Source organism: Asparagus officinalis, chromosome 7 (assembly GCF_001876935.1).
Source record: "Asparagus officinalis chromosome 7, Aspof.V1, whole genome shotgun sequence".
NCBI lineage: Eukaryota > Viridiplantae > Streptophyta > Magnoliopsida > Asparagales > Asparagaceae > Asparagus > Asparagus officinalis.
This window is the reverse complement of record NC_033800.1, coordinates 143,210,265-143,217,778: the sequence shown is the minus strand read 5'-3', so window position 1 is coordinate 143,217,778 and position 7,514 is coordinate 143,210,265.

Here is a 7,514-nt window from a genome sequence, read left to right as displayed (position 1 = left end):
GACCATGATGTAATTTGATTATGAAGAAACTCAAAAGATAAAAATTGTAGGTCTCTTCATCATATTTTCAATGCATCTTGAATCACCTTATTCTGAGATAGTACGAGAGAGTTAGAGCTAAAATATTCGAGCTGGTACGAACTGGTTCGGCCAAGGCCGAGCCACCAATTGGTGGCTCGCACAAAGAAGTAATATTTTGACTATGATACGATTTGATTATGAAGAAACTCAAAATATAAAAGTTGTAGGTCTCTTCATCAGATTTCCAACATATCTTGAATCACCTCATTCCGAGATTGGATAAGAGAGTTAGAGCTAAAATACCCAAGGTGATACGAACTGGCTCGGCCAAGGCCGAGCCACCAAGTGGTGTCTCGCACAGAAAAGTAACATTTCAACTATGATGCGATTTGATTCTGAAGAAACTTAAAAGATAAAAGTTATAGGTCTCTTCTCCATATTTCCAAAGCATCTTGAATAACATCATTCCGAGATCGTACGAGAGAGTTAGAGCTAAAATACCCGAGGTGGTACGAACTGGCTTGCACAAAGAAGTGATATTTTGACCATAATGCGATTTGATTCTGAAGAAACTCAAAATATACAAGTTATAGGTCTCTTTGTAAGATTTCCAACACATCTTGAATCATCTTATTCTGAGATCGGACGAGAGAATTAGAGTAAAAATACCTGAGATGGTACGAACTGACTCGGCCAAGGCCGAGCCACCAAGTGGTGGCTCCGCCCCAGGCCGAGCCACCATTTGGTGTCTCGGTCAAGACCGAGCCACCAAACGGCAGTTCGGCCAGATTCAATCCTAAAACGTGTTTTTTCAGTTTTGACGGGTTTTCATGAGATTTCTTCTGTTCCTGGGTGTCCTAACTGATTGGATATCATCTCTGAATGTAGTTACACGATTATCAACTAAAGATAAGACGGAATCCATCGCTCTTATCCAAAAACCCCCTAACCGAAGCCTATAAATACATGCCTAAGGGCTTATTTCAGGGCGGGGACATCAAGAGGGCAAAACGCTGCCGAATTAGAGAGTGGAGTCATGAATTTACAGCAAGGGTTAGCAGATCTTGGCGATCTCCTGTGTATAAAGAGTGGAGTTCGAGAGATCCGAGACCCGTCCCCTATTCCTTCGGATTTAAGCTTAGTCTTAAATCTCGAGAAGAGCCGTGATCTCGCTTGGTCGAGATCATCGCTACAGTGATTACTTCCTTCGTGAAGTGAGAGCTTTGATCATTTATCTGTCAACCGGATCTGATCTGTAGTGGTCCACGGATATTAACGTCCATGGCACAGGCAAAGTTCCCACGTAAGCAGTGGGTGATAAACGTCCGTTGCGCTGTTTGACAAGAGTCGTATCTTTTGTATTTTCATTGTATAAGGAGATCTTATAAAAAGATCAACTTTTTATTTGAGTTTATTGTAAACGATTAAAGTTGTAATAGATTCAATCACAATAAAAACATCGATTTTTTACACAAACACAAAGTACGTCTAACAAAGCGCCACTTAGCACATCAGTCCGATTAGCTCCGATCCCCGACCCATTAGCCCACAGCCCTCGAGCCCACGACCCACGGCTCACGGCCCACGACCAACTAGAACTTATAAGTGATTAATTAAAATAAAATACTTCTCGGCTTGTCGTTGGCAAGTCTCGAACATAAGACCTTTTGAAACATCAAAACTGAACATTAAACTTTTTAAAAACAACAAAACTTTAACTTCCACTAGGCTACTAAGCATTTATAAAAATACTTATAGTATATATATATATATATATATATATATTATATATATATATATATATATATATTATATATAATATATATATATATATATATATATATATATATATATATATATATATATATGTGAAAAGTGAATCTAAGTGACACCTTTAGGCTCCCACCTAAGGACGCGGTCTAAAATCACATCATTTCCTTTTTTTTTGCGATCCACTCGTTGAACTTGATCTACACGTTCTTAACCCAAACACACCAATTTTGGGGTAAACCATCGTATTTTGACCCTTTATCCACTCGTTGCAATTTTAACGGCCGTTCGAATGAATAGAACTTTTTGCACGGCTCAACGAATGTCAAAACACAATGGGTTCACCCCAAAATTGGTGTGTTGGGTTTAAGAACGTGTAGATCAAGTTCAACGGATCAGATCGTAAAAAAATTAGGAAATGATGTGATTCTAGCCGCGTCCTTAGGTGGGAGCCTAGGTGTCCCCTTAGATTCATTTTCCCAATATATATATATATATATTGATGGGAAAAGTGAATCTAAGGTGACACCCTAGGCTCCCACCTATGGACGCGGCCTAGAATCACATCATTTCCTTTTTTTTTGCGATCCACTCCGTTGAAATTGATCTACACGTTCTTAAACCTAAACACACCAATTTTGGGGTGAACCCATCGTGTTTTGACCCTTCATTGAGCTGTGCAAAAAGTTCTATTCATTTGAAACCGTTAAAATTACGATGAGTGGATGAAGGGTCAAAACACGACGGGTTCACCCCAAAATTGGTGTGTTTGGGTTTAAGAACATGTAGATCAAGTTCAACGGAGCGGATCGTAAAAAAAATTAGGGAATGATATGATTTTAGACCGCGTCCTTAGGTGAGAATCCAAGGTGTCACCTTAGGAAAACATTTCTCATATATATATATATTAGGGAATGATATGATTTTAGACCGCGTCCTTAGGTGAGAATCTAAGGTGTCACCTTAGGAAAACATTTCTCATATATATATATATATATATATATATATATATATATATATATATATATATATATATATATATATATATATATATATATATATTATTATAGTATATATATCATATATATTATATATATTATATATAAATTTGAAACTCATTTTGGAAAGTGCTTTTGACCAAAATTCCGAACAAATCATTATAAGTAAATTATTTTAACGCTGACATAATTTTTTGTGTGTGTGTGTGTGTGGGGGGGGGGGGGGGGTTTAAATTGTTTTCGTGAAAAACTCTACGCTGGCCATTAGTTATCTCATTCTTGCAACTTGTTTCATACAAGCGTAAAAGTTGTATGAGAATCTGAGAACAACGACGGTTCACGTAGGACCTCAGCTTTTATCAGGGGTAATGATAATAAAAAATAGGTATTAATTTAAATGCATGAAAAATAAAGTACTAATTCATTACCCTTCGTTTCACATGTTAGTTTTTCCACAGATGGTAACTCTCATGAGAAGCTACGAAGGGAAAACTTTACAAAATTATCACATAGTTTCACCAGGTTTTTATTAGTGTTGGATGTAGCCCAAACCTCTGCAGGCGAAGCTTCAGGCGAGGTCGAGCTCTTTCAGGCGAGGTCAAAGTTAAAGCGATGCAGGCGAGCTTGAGCACGCTTGCTTCAGGCGAGGTCGAGTGTGGGGCTACTCCAGGTGAGCTCGAAGTTGAGGCGCGAGCGAGTTTTCTCGCAGGCGAGGTCGAGGCAACATGTCTCGAGCTGTCGCTAGGGTTCCCCTATAAAAGGGAACGCAGAGCCCGAGATCTCTCTATTTCTCGTGAATTTTTCTAGCGGCGGTAAATTTATTCCTCTCTCTTCCTGTAGCAGCGATTTCTCAGTGCTTAGAGAGCGATTCTGAGAGAGATCTCGAGCGATGATTTTTAGAAGAAAATCCCAGCCATTTGAGAATTTAAGAGGGGAATCTTCACTGTAGCTACAGTGTCGATTTGCAATTATTGAGAGATCTCAGTTTGAGATCTGCTCTAAGCTTTATAATTTCTTTGATTAATAAAAAAATTAATTGTGTGGCTCCCGAAGACTGTAGGCTGTCTAAGAACCACAACAGATAGTTGATCCCCATCAAACACCGATGATGGAAGTTACAATTCGACGGCTTCCAGAAGGTTACAATTTGAAGACTTTCTCGTAGATCAATGAAGGTTACAATCTAACGACCTTCACAACAACTGATAAAAACTCTAATCAACAGCTTTCACAATCAACATCGGAAGTTACAATCTGACGACTCTCTATTTGCAAGGAGCTAAGACGAAGATTACAAGATGACGGTCTTTGCAACACTCTAGTAAAAGAGACTACAAATTGACGGTCTCTTCAAAGCAAAACGTAGAGGTCATGCCTGTGTTTCAAGTTCAAAACGCAGGGTTTATCCCCAGCATTCTAGTTGAAAACACAGAGGTCATTCCTGTGTTACAATATCAAAACGCAGAGGTCATGCATGCGTTCCAGAGTCAAAACATAGAGGCCATCCCCAGCATTCAAGTCCAGACGCAGAGTTCGTGGACTCAAAACGCAAAGTTCATGCAGAGCCCAACTCTGCATCTCAGGTCCAAAATGCAGAGTTCATGCAGAGCCCAACTCTGCATTGTAGGCGTCTAAAATTGCCTATAGGTATCCACGCACAACTCGAGGCAGAGAGAAGGTGATGAACGCCACTATCTAAGTCTAAGAGGATTATCCGACGCCGATGAACACATGAAGCGAAACGGTGAACCGAATAGCCTATACACTCACCGGCCACCTCCAAATGGCCCGTGTACTCGCCAGCTACCAAATCGGCGAACCAAGTGGCCTGCGTGCTAATCGGCCACCTCCAAGTGGCCCGTGTACTCACCAGCCACCAAATCGGGCAACGGTTTTTCCCGCGAACCAAAACCGAACCACCAAATGGTGGCTCGGCCAAAACCGAGCCACCATTTGGTGGCTCGGTCAAGGCCGAGCCATCATTTGGTGGCCCGGCCAGGCCGAGCCACGGGTGACTGTTCGGCCAGAATTCGGTTTTTTTGGTTCTTTTACGGATTCTCTCGGGATTTGGGGTTCCAACTGCTCTGATATTGTTGTTAGACAGTGGCTAACTGAAGATAGAGGGAATCCCTCGTTTTGATCCAAGAAAACCGCCAACCAAGCCTATAAATAGAGGCTCGGGTGTTCATTTTTTGGGGAGATAAAGAGGGCGAGGTGCTGCCGGTTTCTCAAGTGCATAGCCACGAATTTCAGAGAGGGTTAGCAGATCTTGGCGATCTCCTGTGCATAAAGACCTATTCCTCCGGATTTAAGCTTAGTCTTAAATCCCGAGAAGAGCCATGATTTTGCTTAGTCAAAATCGCCGCTACTGCAATTACTTCCTTCGTGAAGTGAGAGCATTGATTATCCAACTTCTGCTAACTAGATCTGATCCGCGGCGGTCCACGGATATTAACGTCCCCGGCACAGGCAAAGAACCCATACAAGCAGCGGGTGATAAACGTCTGTTGCGCTGTTTGACAAGAGTTGTAATCTTTAGTTTCATTGTGTAAAGAAGATCTTATAAAAAGATCAACTTTTCTTTTCGTTTGAGTTTATTGTAATGACCAAAGTTGTAATAGATTCGATGACAATAAAAACATCAACTTTTGACCCAAACAAGCTGGCGACCACAGTGGGAGCCAACAGCTTCACTGCCGAAGCTGTCGTGCCGCAACCACGGATCCAGATCCCGGTTTACGAAGAGGTCGAGTACGAGTTCGACCAACTGAAATTCGAGGAGTATCTGTCGTCCTCCTCCTCCAGATCCTCCGCCCCTCGCAAGCGTAGGAAGATCAAGGCCCCCGTTGCCGCTGCACCCCCGCCTTGTAATGCCCCTCTAGCCTCTAATGAGCCCGGATCTACAGATCTGGACCTTTCCTTCACCAAGGAGTTAATTGCAGAAGGCATGCCAACCCTATCAAAGAGGGCACACCAAAGACAGCGCCAACGACTGGCGCGTCGACTCGGTAAGGCTTTGGGGCCGGTTGACGGGATTTGCTACGAAGCGGATCTGAAGTCCAGCTGGTGCAAACCCCTTCAGCAGCAAATGAATGGTGTATCCTCCAAGCCAACAGCGAATGAATGGATCCAAGTCAAACGGACCCGCTCAACCCTCGAGGAGCGTATTCAGAAGTGTCATGCCTTGATTGCGCACGTACGGATCCCCATGCGAGAAGCGCAAAAGCTGAAGCAGAAAGAGGTGGTCAAGAAGCCACCAAGATCACGCCGAGTCTGGAGGCCAAAGTCCAAACCGGCATAAAAAACAATCCAAACGATGCCTGAAGGCGTCAGAGAAACCAGAAGACCAAATGGTGGCTCGGCCAAGTTCAAACCACCAAATGGTGGCTTGGACAAGTTCAAACCACCAAATGGTGGCTCGGCCAAGTTCAAACCACCAAATGGTGGCTCGGCCAAGTTCAAACCACCAAATGGTGGCTCGGCCAAAGTCAAACCACCAAATGGTGGTTTGAGCAAAACTCAGACTGGTTTGGTCCGTTTTATTGCTGATTCACTTCCTACAGTCCCATCTGAGTTTCCGGCGGCCCTTATTCCTGTCCCGATGAATTCTACACTCCCGGTGATGCCTCACGACCACGGAGACTTATCCCGTTTCAAGATGAGGATGATGGATCGCCTTGGTCCCTTGCACGAGGATCGAGGCAAAGTTCCGATCAAAGAACGCTTGGGTCCGGTGACTGAATCCTGAGTAATCACTCGAGCTGGGGGTCGCACACGCCCTCGCAACAAGTCAGGGCCTTTCTATAATGGGAAAACCCCTGCAATTGATCGCCTCGGACGGCGAATTGAAGTCCAAGAGCCCGTCAAGAGTTCGGGTCCCCAAAAGCGCCGCTCTAAACGCGTGACTCTTGAGAACGCAAACAAGGCATCGAGTCCTCGGAAGGAAACGTATTCGTCAGACGATGACATTATACCTGATGAGTCATGCCAACACACGATAGGTTGCTCCGGTCTTCAGACCGATGAGTTGTACTATCAGGCTAGGGGTACGAACAAATCTCGAAAGAGGAGTACCCGAGAAACAGACTCTCATTGTTCGTGCACAAACATTATCAGGGCAGTATTATCAGCGTGTAGCTGCCCCAAGACTGCTCCGCAGAGGGTCTCGGTATTTGAGAGGATCTCTAACGAAACGACTAAGTCTGAGCCAAGACGTTTCCACAAGAAGCGATCAGCTGTTCAAGGTGACGAACTCCCGGAAGTCACCATAAATATGGCTGATAAGGGAAAGTCGATTCGACCTTCTAGCTCTGACCCGCTTATATCTCATCGTCTAACCCGGTTGCGATCAGGAACTATTAGACAAAGAGATTATCTGAGAATGCAGAGGGGATTATCCTCCGATGATGAAGCATCAGATGCCAACTCTGCAGTCGCTTCTGACCAAACAGTGTCTAGTCTAGGACAATCGCACGAGGCATTCATGATCAACACCGAGCAGATCGCCAAAATGCTCGAGGATGCTCTAACCAAACAGAAAGAGGCATTCAAGATCGAAATGGAAATGGCTATGCTACGAATGAGGGAAGAGCATGACCAACAAATTCGGGCTCTGTCCAATCAATTTGGTGAATCCAGCCATCGTAACCTTGCTCACCAAGTAGGTAGCGATTCAGATGTGGATGAACGTCTCGATACTGAGAACCCTCCCCTTGACCAAAATGC